This window comes from Tympanuchus pallidicinctus, unplaced genomic scaffold (genome assembly GCF_026119805.1).
Source record: "Tympanuchus pallidicinctus isolate F22 unplaced genomic scaffold, pur_lepc_1.0 scaffold5, whole genome shotgun sequence".
Classification (NCBI taxonomy): Eukaryota; Metazoa; Chordata; class Aves; order Galliformes; family Phasianidae; genus Tympanuchus; species Tympanuchus pallidicinctus.
This window is the reverse complement of record NW_026294769.1, coordinates 63,074,608-63,095,161: the sequence shown is the minus strand read 5'-3', so window position 1 is coordinate 63,095,161 and position 20,554 is coordinate 63,074,608. Positions and strand designations below refer to the sequence as shown.

The 20,554-nt window shown below is 43.3% G+C and overlaps 1 long non-coding RNA gene across 1 annotated transcript in view; it reads right to left on the bottom strand.

Annotated features, from left to right (window-relative positions):
• The window catches only part of LOC128090897 (uncharacterized), a 71,636-nt gene extending 52,932 nt beyond the window's left edge, over window positions 1-18,704 (bottom strand). Inside the window, exon 1 of the long non-coding RNA XR_008211136.1 lies at window positions 18,232-18,704. This is a non-coding gene — a long non-coding RNA (uncharacterized LOC128090897). The remainder of the gene's footprint in view (window positions 1-18,231) is intronic.
• Window positions 18,705-20,554: the final 1,850 nt, after the last annotated feature.

Here is a 20,554-nt window from a genome sequence, read left to right as displayed (position 1 = left end):
TGGGAAGAGGACATCTGCAAATGAACATGTATGAACTGATGGATCATAGACTGATTTGTCAGGAGGAGGCAGAAGATGCAAACGTTGCAGGGTATGTTTTGGCTTCTATATGTCCTATGTATGCCTCTTTTCTGAAAGGAAACAGCAAGCCGTGAGGAGAGGTGGGGCTGATGAGATGAAGTTTCAGCCAGTTCTGCTGTACCAGACACTATTCATGGAAAGTCCCTGTTAGATCATCTTATTCTTGCCTGTGCAAATGTTCCCTGCTGTGCTTTTAAAGGACACAAAGGTTCAACCAGTTCATAAGCAGCCCTTTTCACATCACTCTTTGTCGGGAATCATTTTCCTACACCCAACACTTTCCTCATTGTTTCACACCTTGTTTCCAGCTGAAAATCCTCTCACTGCACCACCCACTGCTCATTTTAGTCATTGTTCTTTATCAGCTATTGTGCCTTTTCAGTGTCAGCAGGTATTTCTGCAGGGCTGCAGGAACAGGAGGGGCAATATTTGCAGCACTTTGCTGCTTGCATTAGGATATGTGGGAACTCTTCTTACAGCTATGCTTAACATTTGAATGAAAAAGCTGCTATGTGATTGATTTGTGTTTTCTTTGATACACCCTATTTGCAATATGAAAAGCAGTATTTCCCTCTGAAAGGTGCTTAATCTCTTCCTGCCTTTCATCTTGATCTCATACTACATTATCTACAGATTGTGATTCTCCATGATTAATTACTTTTTGTCCACCCTGCCCAAGCAGAGGTTTGCCAAGCCATTTACTAACCACATTTATTGAGGAAAGAAGGAGGTTAGTTTTACATTGTGTCTTACATGTGGTCAAAATGTGGGATTCGCCTGGTTACCTAATCTGTACAAGTTAATAAATTTAAGTGTAAATCACTTCCAAGAAGTTCCTTCCCAACAAAAAGGTATTTCAGAGTGCCAGACCTTTCTAGGAAATATGAGTGTTTCATTCTGCACGACATATTTTACTGCTAGAATAGATGAACACTAACTGTTACAGCAGACTAAATTGAATTATAATAAATAACAGTTACTTCTTTCTAGCCTGGCTAGCTATCCAAAACCCCGGAGACATGAAGGCTGGTTAAGTTAACTGGAAGGTCTGGTGATGTTGCTCCTCTGATACCATTTGTTTCCAGGGAAGTATTCTGCAATTTAGCCAAATACATGGGAGGGTGCAGTGGGCAACAGTGTCTGTGGTGCGCCCAAGGATCACTCCTGCCCCAGGAGTCCTGGCTGCTGTGAGCGTGCAGCACCCTTGGGCATCGCAGGGCCCTAGAGCAGATGCACGAGATGAGCACAGCACATCTGGTGTGTGCTGCTCAGACCACAGCTGGATCCCGAGTATCTCATAGCTGGGCCTGAAAGGCAGCAGGGACCACGTCTTTGGTTTGGAAGCTGCCTGCACAAAGTTCCCAGCTGGAGAAAGCAGAGGCTCTGTGGGAAGCGTGATTAAAAAGTTGCATTTTTCTAGATAAAGCAGGATGCCAGCAAAGGAGAAAACTCTTCTCAGTGTCTGCACTGTTTTCTACTTCTTTTGGGTAGACATCTACCCCTTTGCAGAACAACTCCTGAATGAAATACTGGCCTACTGTACCTGACACAATGGATATGTTGTACCACACAACTGCCCTGGATACAAAAATATATCTGTAACTGGAACGTGGATTCAATTGGCCACGTCAAACCTGTGTTAGTTTGTGAGCAGTGTGTGTGCTTAGATCACCTTTGTAGATGTAAATCTCTTTAATTTCTTAGGGCACTTCAATGTGTGTTTGAAACTCTGAAGTGTTTTCTACATTGAGCTTTGCTTTGATGGAGAAGTGTATTGGGGTTTAAAAAAAAACATTTATAAACTATAAATCCTTTCATGGCTTTTCTGCTTTGTTTGCCTGCTCCCCTGCAAAGCACAGTTATTCTCTTATGAACTTCCTGCAAGAGTGTTGGGAGTGTTGCACGGAGTTACACTGCACTTTCCAAGTGTAAAACGCTGTGTCCTATTGCAGCCCCAGTGTAGGTGCAAGATTTAACTAATGCCCACCTGAGGATAACTCCTGTTGCACTGCAGTAGGAGGCTTTGTGTTAAAACATGCTTGGTCTGTTACACCATGAGTCGCAGGATCGAGCTCCTACATAGTGATACCAGCTGTGACTATGATACATGTTCCCTTTGGAAAGAATTCACAGTTTCCACTTGTCCAAGTCTGTCTGACCATGTCCTTGGCAAATCACTCAATCATTACTCCCAGTTCCTAACCTGTACTAAAAATAATGTAGATTGATTTTCCAGAAATGGTAATGTATGGTTGCAAACAACCTTGATCTTTATAAGTAAGTATTATGTCTGTCATCTGCAAATTACATGTATAAATTTTCCTGCCCATTGCATTTCTGTGTGAGCTCTGCATGCTGGAATAGTAATTGTTTGCTCCATTAGCTTGAGTTTATTTCAAAATTCAGGGCTCTGGGGAGCTTTTTGTTTGTTTATTTTCTTGTTTTCAAGTATTACAAATTATGGTAAATTCTTAAATACTTGGATTGTGCAGAAGAGCTTATAAAAGAAAATAATTGCATATCTCTAAGTGCATCTGCAAAATAGCAGTGATTAAAGGCCCTGAAGTAAGAGCTTAATATTTTATGTCCTATCAGGTAGTGAACTTTCAGTAAAAACAAACAAAGCAATCTTTTAATGTTGTTGTTTTTATCATAAATTATGAACAATGTCAAAATTGCCTTTTATTTTGGTAAGATAAAGTTCCTTGGCCTGAGGTTGTCCAGGATGTTGTGAAAAGTTTTTCTGGAAGGTTTGGAGGAACAAGAAAAAGAGAAAATAGATTTTGGCATTTTTGACTGCTATCTTGATATGAGCCGTTGAACTACTGTAGTGTTTGTTCTGGTGTTGGTTTGGATCACAAGCTCCCAACTTAATAAAGTATCTGTTTGACTATCCTAAAAATAGACACTTAACTTGCCAGTGCCTTTCAAAGTCTGTTCTATTCTATGCAGTACATTCATTTCAACAGATTTCTTCTCTGTATTGATGAATTTTAAATGTGGAGCCCTGGAAGATCTGTAAGCACTAAGCATAACGCTCAAAATAGTTCTTGAATGGTCTTTAAATGTTGAATTAAACATGAATTAAATGAAGTAATGAAGTAAAGGATAAAATACATGTGTAACATGTAAGCAGGTGGACTGAAAAGAATTAAACTTGCAAAAAGCTATGCAGTGTCAAGGCCAAAGATAGGAATACCAACCTTGCACCTATTTGTAGACCACTTATCTTTTATTCACCCATAGAGCTCAGTCCTTTTTTTACCCATTGTGTTAAATGTGTTCAAACACATCAATAAGGCTAATGTATAAAAAGTACAAGATGAAAACAAGGCATGAAAAATCAAGGAGCAACTCATTATTTTGTTCTTGGCAGTGAGGCTCAAATGAAGTCCAAATTTTTCTGAGTTTAAAAGATGAAATCAGAAGACCAAAATCCATAGTTTTCCTAAACTTATAATGAAGCAAGTCTCCCATTTAACTTTTGTTAAGCTAAATGGGACATAATTTAGGATATTAAATGTTTATTGAGCAATGTTCCTTGAAATACCTCCCACAGTGAGGGATGATTGCATGCCTGAATAGGACTTAAGTCTAGGAATATGTCTGAAGAGTTTCTAAAGAGATGCCCAACGTCTTTCCCTTCCCATCTCCTTGCCTTTTACAGGGAAGTGGCATTACAGCCAAATTTCCCAGGTAAAAAGGTGAGATGAGAGTGCTCAAAAAAGAGATTGTCTGGAAAGGTGGAACCACAGCATCAAGCTAAGAGCCCTGGGATTCATGTCTTGCCTGTAGATGATGCTGACTGTGAGAAGACTAGGAGATATCCAAAGCTGCAGAACTGTGCCCTTGCCAGCAGGCCCAAATGCAGGAGGAGCTTGTGAACCATGCTGCCAGATGTTGCTGGTAGAGAAAACTTCCCAGAAGAAAGCTTCAGGGAAACTTGGAATTAAGAAGATTTGTAAACAAATCTCACTTCTGCTCATGCTGTCCTTACCATCAGGTTCTTTCTATCAGGCTGGAGCTTAAGTCAGCCACCATCAAGTGATATCCTCAACAGCTGCCAACTTCCTTGTCCCCTCTGTCCCCCTCCTTGTCCCTCTGTCCCCCTCCATCTTTCTGCTCTTTTCTGGGTAAAGGAAGGATATTTCCTATGCTCACTGCATCCTTCCTGCCAACCACCTGTCTTCCTTTCCCGGGATTTTTGGGGTGAACACCATCTCAGCCTGACCCGGAGCACGGCAGCCAGGCTGGAGCAAACTGGTGGCATTTCTCTTTGTTGTTTGGCCAAATCCTTTCAAATGAACGTAACATATTAACATACAACCAGCTGTGAGCAAAATGCATACCATCTGTCACAGCAATTTAAAACCACTGTTCTCATGGACTGGCTTCTTGGAAGTTATTGTAAATGCCATGGATCAAGTTAGTACAGGAGTCTGGACTTTGCAGTTACTTTAGGGATGCCTCTTTTCGGGCAAATAAATACATTTCCAGTGAACATAAGCACTGACGTCAATGATCCTTTGAGGCTGGGGTGTCAGACTACATTGGAGGCTAAATGAACTGGCAGAAAGCCTACATAGCCCAGGAGGTCATGTGTATGTGCAAGGTCCCAGGCCCTGCCACGTCAGAGACTGTGGGAGTTGGAAATGCAGGGTGATGGACGCTTTCAGCTGACCCAGTCTTGCTGCCCAGCTCTGCCCAGCTGCTGTTTCTGGCTCTGGGGACCTGGCACTGGAATGCCTTTCAGAAACCTGGGTTCAATTTAGGCCTTGAATAGGTTACGCAGCTTGCTTTGGGCTCATGAAGTGTTCAGAGGCCAATTTGTAAACAAGTAAATGGCTTTTGCTGCCGTGGGTAGGGTGCATAAAGGGTGGAGAAAGCTGTAGCATAACATCTTGATAGGAAAAGAGGAAATTGTTTGAAATAGAACAGGGGAAATTTAGACTGGATATAAGGAAAGAATTTTTTACAAGGAGGGTGGTGAGGGCAATGGAACATGTTGCTGAGAGAGACCCCAGCCCTGCACACATGCAAGATCAGGCAGCACAGGACTCTGAGTCCTTGTTCGCTGCAAGCAGTGGGACTGGATGACCTTTAAGGGTCCCTTGCAACTCAATGGGCTTTATGATTCTATAATTCTATGTTTCTTACTCTGCAGGAAACTGTGAGGTACTCACACCTGGGAGAGTGACCTCTTGCAGACTGTCTCTGTCAGCCTGCCCTGCTAAGTTGAGATGGTCTTTTTCCCCTAGCACAATCCTCCAGGCCTCAGGTGCAGAGTATGTGTGATTTGGGATCTGTGGTGGGACAGGCTTGTGTCTGCAGCCAGAGCAAGCACATCTTCACACTTTTCCTTCCACGTGCTGTCCTTTGGATCCTATTGCAGAGGCACTGAACAGTGCTACCTTGACTAGTCATTTTTGAGCATATTCATTGTGCACTAACCTGAATTTCTGCTGTTGCATTACTTTTTCCAACTTCTTCAGTTCCAAACTGAAAGAACCTTATGGAGATCTAAGTACACAGTGACAACATGATGGCCTTTACTAATCTTTGTAACCTCAACAGGAAGAAGACGTTTGTTTGACAGGAGCTATTTCTCATGTACCTGTTGCAAAGAAGTATGTTTCCTGCTGCCCCTCCACTCCCAGTTCTTTGCTGACTAAGCCCCATTGCAGCTATCCTGTTATTCTACCTGCATTCCGAGTCAGGCAGATAAGTCTGCAATTCCTTACATTGCCCTAGAATTCTGAAAACTGGCCAAACTGCAATGTTCTTACAATCTTGTATCCTTGTCAATGATCTGAGTAGCTGGAAATCATAGAATCATAGAATTGCTTAAGTTGGAAAAGACCTTAAAGATCATCAGGTCCAACCGCACCTGTCTTCTGGGTGAGACACTTGATGCAAAGTGATGTGGGCCTGTTTATTTAGGTCTTATTTTCGTATCCTTTTTGTTACTGCATTTCATCAGCACCAAAGTCAGCCCAGTACAGGACTAAGACTTCTGTTTTCTCCAAACAAAGCCCAAAAAATTTGGGGGAGAGGGGGCAACATTTCTAAAATCTTCCATTATGATTCATAGTTCTACATTTAACAGCTAAGAGTGAAAAATTACTGTGCTTTGGGGGCCTTTTTCTTCTAATATACTTAGGAAGAAAGCCCCTTCCCACTGTCGTTCTCAGGGCCATGCACTCCCATTTGTATCCTGTTGCTTCCCATTCCAGGCATCTACCTTTGCTGAGTTCTGATACACAGTTGTTTTCAGCAGTTCCTTCCTTATTCATTATGATATATGTGTTTTTGGTTTGTTTAATATTCTGTTGCTGGGAGAGTGGTGGAGGGGGATTGTTTGTGGAAGTTTTTACAAAAGCTGATTTAATTTCCTCTCTAAGCCAGCTTGTGCTTTTGTTTTGTTTTGCTTTTGTTTTTAACTCCACTTGACCTCTTTTGTGCAATGTGAGAATGTGCCTTTTGGGGCATTTAGAAAATTATGTTTAAATAGTTCCCAATTATCACTCACATTTTTCCTGTTTAAATTCTGTCTCACAAATAATTTCACTCATAATTGTTTTCAGCTTTGCGTAACTGAACGTTCAAGACACTCTGTGTCTTGAAAGCACAGAGTGTATAGAATTGCTGGTTAGCATTTCATTTGGGCTGCATTCAATTAATGTAAAGCAGCCATTCTGATTCCTTCCTTTGTAGCTGTCAGGACAAGTCTAAGACTGATGTTTCCTTGAGTTGGCTGCTGCTTTTTTATGTCTGAGTTTCCGCATTTGTCAGTACGTGCCCACTCCTGTAAGAGCTGCGTGCTCTCTTGTCCTTCACGTCATGTTCTCCTGCTTGCACTTGGGAATCTTCAGGCTTCCTTCTCAAGCTGGAGGTGTTTCTTAATTCTCTTTGCCAGGATCGAGTGGGCAAGAAATACCCCTCCACCTGCTTTTTTTCCATTGCTGGTAAGAAGCACTGTAGGAGGAGTGGAATATCTCCAAATCCAAGTTTCCCCTTGCCTTACTGTGGTGAAAGAACTGTGAATTGGTGACTTCCTGCTTTTTTCAGAGCTCCAGTTGTGCAGAGCCTTTTGCTGCAGGATCTGCAATGAGTTCTTCTTGTGATTACTATCATTATTTTTAACATTGACTTGGTTAGATACAGGATCTGAACTTTCTCCACACTCCCATTTTGAGAGACTATAACCAAAGGCAGTTGATGGGAAGTGAGATCTGGAATGACACACTCTACCCAAAGCAAGAAGGGGCCAGTGTGGAAGCCTGACCCCATGGAGTGGTGGTGGGAACACCTGGGAGGGCTGAGAGGACCCATATTTTGTTTGCTTTTCCATCCAGGGAGGACTGTACATGTGGTAGCCTCTCTTCAGGCACGTACCTCAGCATTCATGGCATGGGCAGATGGATTCAGGGCATTCCCTGCACTCTTGCTCCTGGTGGCTCCCACTGCAGGTAATCCTACAGCATCTCTGGTGCCAGAGGAAGCAGCAATCGCTGCCCAGCTGAGTGCTTGTGCCCACTCCAGTTCTAGCTGCACTAAAAAGCTCAGTAAAGGCAATTTGTGCTGGAAAAACAAGACCTCATTTTGGAGCTACACACCGATGCATCTGGGTTAGCAGGGAATTTAAACTGGGTCTTGTAAGCCCACCATAGCCTTATTTCCCTGTATGTTCTGAAGGCTCACACAACGTGACATTTATTCAGCCACAAAATATTTACTTGCTTATTCTTTTTGCCAAGTGATTCAGTTGTTTCTCATATGCTTTTAACCTTCTATCCTCATCCACATTTCATTGCCACGCATCCAGGATTTTAGCTTAATGGTCCCGATTTGGCCCATAAAAATCTGTGCATTTCATGGGAGAAAAACTTCATGCCAAAAGGGCCACTAATGAAAGATGATAACAGCCTTGCACAATGAAAGGAGGTATGGTATGGGGCAAACAAAAAGCCCTTTTACAACATTATAAGGTTGTTCCCTTCTGTTTTGCTTAAGGCTCAATTCATTTTAAACTGAATGGTGTTTCTAATTCCACACTCTCTAATTTTTCTGCCTCCAGGAAGGCATTGATCAGTATCATTGCCTGGGTCACCATGTCAGATCTCAAGCACTGCTACTGTTTACTCCTTCCCCAGCATGCTAACTTTGGTTTATTTGCCCATCATTAGTAATCCCTGAGGTTTGGCTATTTTTTCCAAACCATATGATGAAAGTAATTTTCAGTCTACTCAGAGTAAGAAGTTCACAACGTCTTTAAAAGCACAGCTGCTGTAGCAATCTGTCCTACATTTGCAGAGATGGATTTGTATGGTTTAAACATCACTGCACAGCAAGGACAGTCGCCATAGCAGCAAGCTTATCTGTCTCAGAATCTGTTCTTGGTTCCACTTTCTGAACAGAGCTGCCCATGACAAATAAAGAAATAGAAATAATTGTTAAGGCATATACTAAGGAAATAGAGCTTGCTAAACAGAAGCAGCAGCAGTAGCTTCTTAGCTGGCTAAATAAGCCACAGCAAATATGAACCACGAGAAAGAGAAGTATGAAAAAAAATCTATTAAGTTTGAGAAAAGTCTCAGGTATCACCATTTCTGTTTCAGATGAAGCCTTTAATTTCTGCCACTGATGTCCCTTAGTCCAGATAACACTGGTTCAGATAGACAAAATCTGCTATTAGCTGTGATTTCCTCTTGTGCAGTTTACTCTGGTTTCAGGCAGGGGAGAGCTGAACCAATGTAAATTGTGGTTTCTAGGACATTTTCCTGCGTAATTAAGAAGATGGTTTAACCGCAGCAGCTGCAGGGACTGAATCTTGGCTTTTGAGTCCCTGCCGGCCACCACGCCATCCTGGCTGTAGCAGGACCTGCTGAACTCCTCTGCCCAGCCCTGGAGAGCCAGGCCACCACTGCTATTCCTGGAGAAGGCACGGAAGGATGGGCAGCTCTTGCTCCCACTGACCCCGAAGTACTCCCTGCTGCCTGGGATGGCCACAGACCCGCAATGAAACTCAGAGTGAGGAGAAACGCGAGGGACAAGCATCAGGCTTTCTCCCTGCACCTGCCCTGGGTCTTTGCTTAGTGGGCACAGCCTGGGGGGCCTTGTTCCCCAGGAGCTGCAAAATCTCTCTTGAGCACATGGGCTGAAGACTGTTTGCACTGCTTAATGCAGAGGAGGAGGTTAATGTAAGCATGACCTTAGCAGCACACGCAACAAGATGCTCTGATCTCAGCAGGTTTGTGTAGCTGTTTGGGATGGTGCCACACCTCAGATTGCCTTACATAAATCAGGAGATAAATTGCCTCGAGTGACAGATATTTGTGTCAATGAATGTCATCACATTTCACAGGACTGTAGGTGTGAGAGCTTCTGGCATAGCTCAGGAGGATCAGGACAGCTCAGTGATGAATAACTCCATGTTGCACCCCATCATCAGCTTCCTGCTTCTCCACGGATCTCATGTGTGATCCAGTGAGCTTTCAGGGAGCTGTGGGGTTTCGCCCCCGATTGACAAGGAAAACCCAGATGGAGGCTTGAGATCCTGCCAGTGCAGAGCGAGAACAAACCGCCTCAGGTGCCAGTGCGAACACAATATGGGGTGAGGAGCAGCCTCAAGCCAGACCTTAAGGAGCACAGCACACCACTGGGCCTGATGCTGGCTGGGGTCTGACTCCTGCATGGAGACTTAGTCTTTTTGTCCACATAGAGATCACCTCTGGCAGCTGTCAGGGCACATGCTAAGGTGATGGCAATTTAGTGGATCTGCATTTTCACACTTTCAGGTTGAGGAGAGTCTCCAGCCTCAGCCTCCCTGAACACATACCTTCTCTTCTGGACAAAGAAGAGGAGTTGTGGTTGTTCCCCAGGCTCACGTGGCCTCAACAGAAAAAAGAGCTGCATATTGCAAACAAGGCAGATTCTGCTGGTGTGCATTATAGCCCAGATGTCCTTGCTGAAGGCGTCTTGGAAAGAACTGCCCCATCCAGGTGTCCGATTTTTGGCTCCCAGCAGGTTTTATGTAGGATTTTTGTGATTTTGTGTTGAGCAATCATTGCTAAGAGAGTCCATATGGCAGGGCCTGGGCAGCTGCTGACTCGAGGTATTCAAATTGAGAATTGGACTTAGGGCGAGAAGTGACTCTGGTTAGAAGAGAGAACTCTGTGAGGAGCCTCAGAGATGGTGTTTGCTTTTCAGTTGCCTTGTGGAGAGGGGACAGGTCTGTCTCCTAGGCATGCTGTGCCACAGGGAGCAGAGGTGGGGCTAAGGGTGATATGCTGACCCTCATATAAGTATCTCCTTGGTATTATTCTTGTTTCATGGGAACAAGGTATGTCTGAAGAATTATGACTACACTGATGGAGACAGATAATCCCACAGAGGAATTTAAAGTGAAGAGTTTTTTTGTTAGCTCTCCAATGGAGTGAAAAATAACTGCCCCTGGGGAATTCAGCTCCTTTCCTCTTCTAAGATGGAGTTTTTGTTTGTTTGGTTTGGTTCTCTGTTGTATTAAAACTAATTCAAGAGAAAGCTGTGGTGAAAAACTGGCAGGCTCCAGAGGGGCTTTTTTGTGGAGCAGTGTCACGTCCTTTATAAGCGGGCATGGGGAGGCCCTGCTGTACCCTACATCAGCTCCTGGTACAAGGAGAGCTATGTGATAACACTGCTGATGAGTAGGAGGAAAAAATGTGGTTTCCTATGAAAGTATTATTTTCCTTTGCTCAGCACTTCTTAATCTGGCTCCCCTAAATAGTCCATTTTTCAGCAGCTGAACCTCTGGGTGTGCTGTTACTGAATGATGCCACTGCTATTTTCTGGGCGTATGACGATCTAATGCACTGATAATACAGCTTCAGATTTGCTCACTGAATACACTACAATGTGAGAAGTTTGCATGAGAAAGTGAAGAGTGCTAACAGGCTTATTGGAAGAATGAAAAAAACAGTGGTATCATTTGCTTTTCATTGTTAAGAACAATATCAGTACCTCTTATTTGACTTTGGTCTTTTCAAAAATAGGGAATGGGAAAATAGACTGTTTGCAAAACAGAGCAGACGATTGCATCCAAAAGTTGCTTTGAAACAAAGAGATAAATTCAGAGCAAAGAACTAATTTGTAAGTCTTCTCATCCTGAAAGGTCATGATGGACATAGTCAGAGATGGAAGGAGTCACTGGTAGGCAGCTGGGAAAACTAAATAAGGAGAAGAATGCAAAGGGATAGAGACAAACTAAATATGCACCACTTAGTGCCCCAACCAATGGCAAACATCACTTATGTAGCTCTATGAGTCATGAGACATCTGAGGAAATATCATCTCAATGAGAAGCACTATGCAGTTGAGAAACATGTGTTTAGGGGAAACCCAAATAAAGATGGATTTCTTTGTCTGTGGGTTCCTTCTCTTTCTCTGCTTTTTTTTTTTTTTTTTTTTTTTTTTTTCTCTTTTCTTTTTCCTTTTCTTCTTTCTTTTTTTCTTTCTTATTTCACAGGCTTTTTGAATCCCTCAAGGAGCATCCAGGATGGAATGAGATTAGGTCTGGTCTTACCCTACTTCTTCCAAGCAGGCTCTGAGGTATCATGAGAAAAACAGACCTGCTATTTCAGACCCATAGCCTCCTAGCAATTCTCAGCACTTCCAAAAGCACTTTGTGAAAAAATAAGTGTATAAATGCTAGCTCACATGTATAACCCTTACAGAAGCTAGTTATCTCCTGGAGAGCTGCAAAGCTGCAGAAGGACACCGAAGCCATCAACTCCCTAAGGTGGGTACAGGACCACCTGGAGGTGCATTCCCAGAGCAGCCTGCCACAGGCTGGCTCTGTGCACTGGAAGGAGATGACAAAATCTCTCTGTTTATTTCTTCCCCAGAGCATCACAGGATTATTTCATAATACGTTGCATTCGTATCTCAGCTAAGGAGACAAAGCAGTGCATGGTGGTGGGATGCCATTGGCAATGGCAAGCATTAGCTTCAGCCCTGTGGCTGTGTAAACTGAGTTTATCTACATAATCTTTGTATGAATAAACAAATCTCCACAGCTCCTCCATCTCAGGAAGCCATGTGCTTCTAACTTATTATTTTTTTCCCCAGAGTAGAGCTGGGTCCAGTTTTACTTTCCTTTCTTCTTCTTCTTTTTTTTTTTTTTCAAGAAAAGGTCAAGGATTAAGAAGGAAAAGGTGAGTTTCTGCTACAACCAACCAAAGATGAGTTGGCTTACTGGGTCAAGTCCAATCTTTAAGTAACTTTGTCTCTTTCCTTTGCTGAGGTTGCTCAAGAGATAATTTGTCTCCTCGGGCTTGGCCTGGGAGTGCTGTTCCTGTGTGACAGCCTTTCAGGGAAGGTACGCAATGTCTTCCTCTCTGCAATCTTTTTTCCAGATTTTTTAATCTTACTCTTCTCTTGCTTCCTCCATCTCCTGTGTCTGGCTAAGTGAAAAATGCCTTTTGCAGCAGTGGGTCAGGAGCATGGAACATGTAATCAGCACTCCCCTCTCGGTTTCTGGCCCTGCTGCTGATTTGCTGTGCGATTTAGAGCAGCTGACCCAACCTTTTTGTATCCAAATGATAGCATGCTGTTTGCTTCCCAAATGGCCAGAAGTTCTGTCCAAAGAGATGTACTGAGTCCAAATCAGAAAGTGCCAAAGATGAGTTTTACATAAAATGTCCTCTCAGCCTTCAAATGCATTTGCAAGAGTTCATGTTAGCAATGGTGATGGAGATCCAAAGAGGCCCACTTGCCCCTTCTGGCAGCTTGAAATCCTCCTCCCTCTGTGCTTCCTCATACTTCCCATTTTGTAACAATTTCCTATTGCCAACTGGGGACTTTGCTGCTTCTTAGAGAGAGTCCAGAGGAGGGCCACTAAGATGATCAGAGGGCTGGAGCACCTCTCCTATGAGGAAAGGTTGAGGGAACTGGGCTTGTTTAGCTTGGAGAAGAGAAAGCTCTGGGGAGACCTCATTGTGGCCTTCCAGTACTTGAAGGGAGCATATAAACAGGAGGGGGAATGGCTGTTTATGAGGGTGAATAGTGATAAGGGGAATGGTCTTAAACTGAGACAAGGGAGATTTAGGTTAGATATTAGGAGGAAGTTCTTCACACAGAGGGTGGTGACACACTGGAACAGGTTGCTTAAGGAGGTTGTGGATGCCCCATCCCTGGAGGCATTCAAGGCCACGCTGGATGTGGCTCTGGGCAGCCTGGTCTGGTGGTTGGTGATCCTGCATACAGCAGGGGGTTTGGAACTAGGTGATCATTGTGGTCCTTTTCAACCCAGGCCATTCTATGATTCTATGATTCATGGTGTTCACTTACCTCTCTGTGACAGAGTGAGGACTGGATGTGATTTTTTTATTTCCTAAGGCACCAAGGAAACCTGTAAGCTGTAGAGAATATGCCACTTACAATATACCTACACTGCTCCGTGAAGTCTTGGCAACACTATTTTTGGCATTTGAGAAGTTGGGTTAGAGACAGCATGTGCCTCTCTGCCTTGTGGTATACACACTACACCAGAAGCAAAAAGGCTCTGGCCCTTAAGGTCCTCCGGGTTTCTATGCAGAGCTCTGTGCAGAGCTGTGCACTCCTCAGCAAGGTCACTGGGAGATAGTTAAGGCAATCCTGCACAGCACCTCACTGTCCTGCAGATAAACCCTCTGTGTATGTGTGTGTATGTGTGTAAACGTGTATGCTGCAGCAGATTAAACAAGTATCTGCTATTCAAAGATTGATGTGTATTTAGAGTTTGGATGAACCTAAAAACATAAACCAAGAATTCAAGGATGCCCAAAACATATAAGTAAACTGTATTTGGGCAAGACTCGAAGTAGTCATTTGTGGCTAGGGATCTCTGCTTTTCCCAGCTCCACCTCCTCTATGTGAGGAAGAGAACCAGGCCTTAAAATACAGACCCACAAGACTTGGGGACTTTGAAAAAGTAGCTCAGGTCCATAACTAGTTAAAGAATGAGGCAAACAAGAAGCCCAATTAAACTATTTTATTAGATGTAGGAGAACCACCAGTTGTGAAATTTACTGGTAGCCAAGTTTTCCTCCTGGCCCTAGCACATGTAATTATTTCTTAATTGTAGCTACTGGCTGTGGCACAAAGCTCATGCATATAAACAAATCCCAGGATGTGCTGCAAAAAATATGGGAGGCATTAACAAGAAGATAATCAGGAGCTGGAACTGTATTCCCACATGGAAAGCTGTGGGTGGTTTACAGAACTCTTATCCATATGGGTAGTTATGTGTAATGGCATTGTACACTATCATTGCTTTTTCTGGCATGTTTCTAGCCTTCAGTCACTTGGCTGATATATACCAAACTGTGGTCTTCAGACCACTGGTGGTCCATGAAGTTACGGTGAGTGGTCCACAGGTGGTCTGCAGAGCCATATCGAAAAGTTTTTGTCTGGTCTTTTTTTTTTTTTTTCTTTTTTTTCCAGTTAAAAGGTTGATAATGTAGAGTTCACAGTGGTCCACAAAAAGATCTTAGCATTAATGGTGGCTCCATTGCCCTAAAAGTTTGGGAACCATTGACTCAGACAATCATGTACATCAGCTGTTTTTTTGTGTTCTGTTATACCAAGTTAAAAGTTACAGCATGCCCTCTCCTTTATACTAATAACTTTTAATAATAATGATAGCATGAGATAGTGACAAATGAAGGCTGCTCTGAAAGTAATGACTCCTATTTTATTGTTGGCCCATTACATCAACAGTGGGTATTGGTCATATGGCAGTAAAGGATGAACCTTCCTGCCAATATTTTGCTACATATTGTTGCTATGTTACAGATGACAGCAGAAGAGCAGTCTAACAAAATGGCATCTGAACTGGAAGTGCACATGAAGTAAAGACGTGGAATTTCACTCAGAGAGTGGTGACACACTGAAACAGATTGCCCAGAGAGGTTGTGGATGCCCCGTACCTGGAGGCATTCAAGGCCAGGCTGAATGTGGCTCTGAACAGCCTGGTCTAATGTTTGGCGACATGGCAGGGAGGTTGAAACTAGATGATCATTGTGGTCCTTTTCAACCCAGGCCATTCTTTGATTCTATGATTCAATTCATACCTACATGCAGAAAAAAATTGACACCCATTGACATTCATTATGCTTGCTAAATGTTTATGGAGACCCAACAGTAGATGTGAGAACACTGAGGTGGTGGATGATGTATTTCAGCAGTGGCAACGGTGATGTGAAAGACAAGCCACATTCTAGACAGCCATGCACAGCTGTCACACCATGAAATTAAGCATCTTGATCAACTCATCCACACAAATCAGCAGATTATGACCAGCAAACTGTACACAGAGCTGAATATCAGCTTCAGCACACTGGAAATGGCAATGTTGGAACATCTCAGCTTGCACCAAGTCAGTCCCACAAATGCTCACACAGGAACAGAAAACACCATAGGCAAATTTGTCTGGACCGAATGAACGTTGACACTGAAGATGACAGTTTCCTGTATCATATCATCACTAGTGACAAGATGTCACTGTTACCACTACGACCCAGAGTCCAAACAGCAGTACATGAAATGGCAACGTGTGAAGTTCCCATCAAAGAAAAAGTTCAAGATGCAGCCCTCAGCAAATAAAGTGATGTGCACTGCCTTTTGGGACAAGGGGTGATCCTTCTGCACTTCTTCAAACCAGGACAAACCATCGATTCTGACCACAGCATTGTGATGCTGACTAAGCTCAGACTTCAGAATCTGACCAGAAAAGAAGACAACCTTTCTCTTGCAACACAATAGCACCAGGCCCAATAGCAGTTTGAAGACTGTTGCCAATCTGAGCTGGGCTGTCCTACCACAACTATCATATAATCTGAATTTGATGCCTTCTCACTTCCATCTGTTTCAGCCAACTGCATAGGCAACATTTTCCTAGTAACAACCCTAGCAGCTGTGTAATAGTGGGTCACCAGTGCAGATTCTACAAGCACAGCATGTGGACTCCTGTTCATTGCTGGCAAAAGAAAAAAAAAAAAAAAAGCATAGTTAGAGGTGGTGGTTGTAATGAAAAAAATGAAATATAGGGCTTTGTAGCTGAGAGTTTGCTCTAACAAATAGTGTTATTGTGCTCATTGTATCCATTGTATTTTCTATGGAAATAAATTGAAGACATCACTTTCTGAGTGACCTACATATTTAGTGGTCTACTCTTCCCAGACCTGCAGTATTTTGGGAGGGAAAAGGGAAAAGTTTTCCTCCTGAAATATTTCATTCACTGAAGTGGGAGTTGGGAAGATGTGTGAATAGATATGAGAAGTAGAGAGACTTCTGAGAGATGGTCATTTCAGCTTGTTGGGGCAGATTGAGCTGAGATGAATAAATAAGGTGATAAATCCTACTTTCTTTGGGAAATTGTTAAGTTAAAAGCTGAGTAGTTCTCTAAAACGGAAAGTACCTCAATTTAGGCTGGATGTTTAAGATTAGGCAAAAGTTTGCTAGATCTTTGCAAACTCTGTGTGAAGGCTCATAGCCTTTAAAGCAAGCACTTTCCAAATCTGTCAGCTTACAAGTAGGATTAGCTTAAGGCTATTCCAGTGAACACCAGTTCCACTTCTGTACCTGGAAGTAGGCTCCAGGAAAACCATGGGAGCATTGTGGAAAAGGAACTTGTGGCCATGCTTTGGACTGCAGTGCTGTCAACGGTGAGACATCAAGGCTGCCTTGATGCTGGGTACTACCACATTTAACTTCTGAAGGTCCCTATTAGTCTGAAGGATGGTGACTTTCAGCCTCATGGAGCAGTGTCATTTCAGACAAGTACTCCCATCCACAGCAAGCCAAAGAATGTGCAGGTGAATGCCACTCCTTGCAGGATATCCTGGAAAGGCTTTGTGATCCTCAGCCTAGAAACCCTCCTGAAGACTTTTTTCTCTGAGATATGAGAAGGTGGAGATGTCTATGGTATATGACTGCAGGCTACTGCATCTCATGGCCTTTGTACACCACACCCCCAACAACATACATTTACTGATAAAGGGAGGAGTAAGAAAGAAATATGTCCATCCATGCTTGTTTTTGGTGGTTGCAGCAGATGTCCATCACTCAAAGCCATGGCTCCTCTCAAGAAGCAGCCTCGCAGTCACCAGCTCTGGCTTATTGCTGCATTGTTCCTGGGGAAGCTGCAGGGAAGAATTCAGGATGCCTTGGAGGAGAGGGAGAACATAAACATGACCTTTTAGTTTAGGGCATGGGGTGTTTAGCTGGGAAGGAAGTGGCCTGGCTTCTCATGTCTGCTACCAAAGCTGTTTTCTTGTCTTTAACCAGTGTTTGGTAAAATTACAGAAAGACTCCTGGGAGGAGGAACAAGGCTTACATTTCCCTTCTGGACTTTTGACCTCCTCTTGCCTTTCCTGACTCACTGAGCTATGTGGTCCATACCCAACACTGAATATGGGTCAGGATGAGTTCCCACAAGGTCCTGTATCCCACTTCGTGGGCAAACATATTTCTGCTAGAATGTAACAAGAGGACACCAGCATCCTTGTCACTGTCACCTCACTGAAAGCAGAATCACAGTTGTGTGGATACAGGTGTCTGATACTGCTGGCTGGTGGGGCTGCAGCAAAGCTAACAACTCAGGCTGAACTTCTGAGCTGGTTTAGGTGGAGTAAAAGAGTAATTCTCGTGTCTCACTCAAGTTCCAGTGTCAATCAGGTGCTTGACTGCTTGTTCTGATAAGGCTGTGCATAGCTGGGATTGTCCAATGTCTGTGTAGCAATTCAACATCAAACTCAAGACCTTTGATACTGCTCTAAAACAGGTGGTTCAAATGAAATTAACAAGCACTGCACTGGAAATAAGTTAGTTTGATGATTTTCCTATTTCTACTGGAATATGCTGTTGACCTCATGAGTAAAAAGCCCTTTTAAAATTTCACAGAATCACAGAATCACAGAATCACCCGCGTTGGAAGGGACCTCAAGGATCATGTAGTTCCAACCCCCCTGCCTAGCAGGGCCACCAAACACACACATTCAGATCAGGTTGCCCAGGACCCCGTCCAACCTGGCCTTGAACACGTCCAAGGACGGGGCATCCACAACCTCCCTGGGCAGCCCGTTCCAGGGCCTAACCAATCTCCTTGTGAAGAACTTCCCCCTAACATCCAACCTAAATCTTCCCTCCTTCAACTTGGATCCATTTCCCCTAGTCCTGCTGTTGTCAGCCCTTCTGAAGAGTTTACTCCCCTCCTGGGTGTAGGTTCCCTTCAGGTATTGATAGGCTGCAATGAGGTCACCCCGCAGCCTTCTCTTCTCCAGGCTGAACAAGCCCAACTCCCTCAGCCTGTCCTCACAGGGGAGGTGCTCCAGCCCCCTGATCATCTTAGTTGCCCTCCTCTGGACCCTTTCCAAAATTTCTATGTCTTTCTTGTACTGAGGGCTCCACACCTGGACACAGTACTCCAGATGGGGCCTCACAAGAGCCGAGTAGAGAGGGACAATCACCTCCCTGTCCCTGCTGACCACCCCTCTCCTGATGGAGCCCAGGATCCCATTTGCCTTTCGAGCTGCCAGAGCGCACTGCTGGCTCATGTTCAGTCTCTCGTCCATCAGGACCCCGAGGTCCTTCTCTGCCGAGCTGCTCTCAAGGACCACTTCTCCCAGCCTGTACGGGTGCCTGGGGTTCTTCCGGCCCAAATGCAAAACCTTGCATTTCCAGCCTAAACTTCTTCATTGGCAGTCTGCACCCATGTATCCTTCGCCAGGCTTTTCTAGTTTATTGTGTCTTTTACTTCTCCATTGCTGGTCTGTTTTTCTGTAGAGAGTAATCTCAGTTTTTGTCAGTGTTTAAGTTTATTTCAGATTCTTCTAATAGTCTTTTCTAAGGCAGCCCTTCCACTTCTCTGTTCTCTTTACTCTTGCTGAAATTCAATTTTACTAAAGGAAGTATTTAAGAAGAGAAAATGCTTATTAGATACTGCCCCCTAAAAAATACTCAAGTAAACAAACAAACAAACAAAAAACTCCTGAATTCCAACTAAATCCTGGAATATCTGGTATATTCTGTAGTCACAGAAATATTTCTTATTCTGAGTGCCATAACACATCCCTGGCTGCATCTAGGATACATGTAAGTCTTTGTCTGACATTCTCAAATCACATTACCTTGTCTTCTATCAAATCATGCTGTCCATTTCATGCACAGCTTTGTATTACATACCATAACATTGCATCTTGTTTCTGTTCTTCTAATCTCCAGATTCATACAAGTCTCCCTCCATGTTGCATTGCTCTTCCTCCAAGTTTAGCAGGGCAGCCACCACCAAGCTGTCAGCCAGGGCCAGATGCACTGAGCAGCTGGGATGTCAAACTTTGCTTTGATAATAAGTAACATGACCTAACAATTCCAATTTTGAAGTGGCAAGGCAGTGTGAAGTCACTCTGTGCGGACACCCCATGCAGACCAATATCCTGTTTCAATTTGACCTAAACCAGAACTATCTTTGGTTAGCCAAGAAGATGAAAAGTTAATCAAAACACAGAGGTTTTCCCACTGGATCTAAAAGGCTTTGCAACATTCACAGACCAAGAGGTCAGATTGTTGGTGGTGGCTTCAGCTGTTGGTGAGACGTAAGCATTATCCCAGTTAGAGGAGCTCCAAGTATTTGTGTGGAGGTTAATTCTGCAACATTTAATCCATTATTACTCTTGTATAATTTATCATGATGTATACTGCATCACTACAAGCACCATGATGCCAGCTGCAGCTAACTAGGCTTTTTTCCAAGCCTAATTCCAAGCAAATACAGTGACACACATATTTGAAAAAGTAGCTACAGAAAGTTTATGCTGAGATTTTCTCACATCTTCTATTCAGAAAATGCTTTCCGTGACTCTTACAACCTTTGTTTCAGGAATGCTCCTGCTTTGTGTGTGCTGTCTCACACTGCTGCTTGACAGAGGGCTAAAACAGTAAAACTCACAACAGAAACAGTAAAACTGAAAACTGAAACAATAAAGCTCAAAGACAAAATGATTCCAAGTTCAAAAGAGTCTACCAAATGGTCATGTTTGATGCAGTATTCTTTTGGTGACCACATCATTGCTGTCTGCATAATGTTGTGGGCATTTCAGCTAAATCTTTAGATATATTTTAAGGGAATTAAGGATTGTAGTGTTTTTTTGATTTTTTTTTTTCATTATTATCTCAACTGCAATTAATATACTGTTTTGTTCTATGAAGAAAAAAAAAATTCTGATCAATTGGCTTTTATTTAGAGCTCTTGAATCAAAAATACAGAAATGAGATCCAAAGATCTCGTGAGAACATGACACATAGTGACAGCATTGCATGCAGGCTGGCTCACTACCCAGAGTGCTGTGTGAGCATTGGGAACCAGGTTTTGCAGGCTTTTTGATGTGGGTCACACTGAACGGCGCAGTCTTTACAGACTGGGCCTTGGTTACATCACATTGGAGGTGATTTTACAATG